We start from the raw sequence: 875 nt of genomic DNA on the forward strand, positions 1-875 counted from the left end.
GAGACTCAGTAAATAAGTACATATTTATCTGTTAAGTAAAGCAAAGCAGAAAGCCCCTCTTTTTAAAAAAAATTTTATTGGCATATAGTTGCTTTACAATGTTGTGTTAGTTTCTGCTATATAGAAAAGTGAATCAGTTATATACATACATACATATATACATGTGTGTGTGTGAAGTCGCTCAGTCGTGTCCAATTCTTTGTGACCCCGTGGACTGTAGCCTGCCAGGCTCCTCTGTCCATGGGATTCTCTAGGCAAGAATACTGGAGTGGGTTGCCATTGCCTTCTCCAGGGAATCTTCCCAACCCAGGGATCGAACCTGGGTTTCCTGCATTGTAGGCAGACGCTTTATCCTCTGAGCCACCAGGGAAACTACATATATACATATATATATGCTTTTTTAGACTTCCTTCCCATTTTGGTCACCACCAGAGCATACTCCCACCACTAAGTAGTTCCCTGTGAGAACTCTGAATATTCATTGGAAGGACTGATGCTGAAACTAAAGCTACAATACTTTGGGCACCTGATGTGAACAGCCAACTCATTGGAAAAGATCCTGATGCTGGAAACTATTGAAGGCAAAAGGAGAAGGGGTGGCAGAGGATGAGGTGGTTGGATCGCATCACTGACTCAATGGACTTGAATTTGAGCACACTCCAGGTGATTATGAAGGACAGAGAAGCCTGATGTGCTTCAGTTCATGGGGTCACAAAGAGTCGGACATGACCTAGCCGCTGAACAACAGCAAAAATGTTCAGATCCTGTGCTAGGCATTGGGAATGCTGTGGTCATCAAGATATCCCAAACTTTGTGGAATTTATATTCTAGTAGAAGAGAAAGATGGTAAATCTTTCCTTAATTAATTATGAAAT

At 41.8% G+C, this 875-nt stretch overlaps 1 non-coding gene across 1 annotated transcript; it reads right to left on the reverse strand.

The window, feature by feature from the left end:
• Positions 1 to 298: 298 nt before the first annotated feature.
• Positions 299 to 370, reverse strand: TRNAC-ACA. The gene has a single exon. It is a non-coding gene; the product is annotated as a tRNA-Cys (tRNA).
• Positions 371 to 875: the final 505 nt, after the last annotated feature.

Source organism: Bos indicus x Bos taurus, chromosome 1 (assembly GCF_003369695.1).
Source record: "Bos indicus x Bos taurus breed Angus x Brahman F1 hybrid chromosome 1, Bos_hybrid_MaternalHap_v2.0, whole genome shotgun sequence".
In the NCBI taxonomy this organism is placed as follows: Eukaryota; Metazoa; Chordata; class Mammalia; order Artiodactyla; family Bovidae; genus Bos; species Bos indicus x Bos taurus.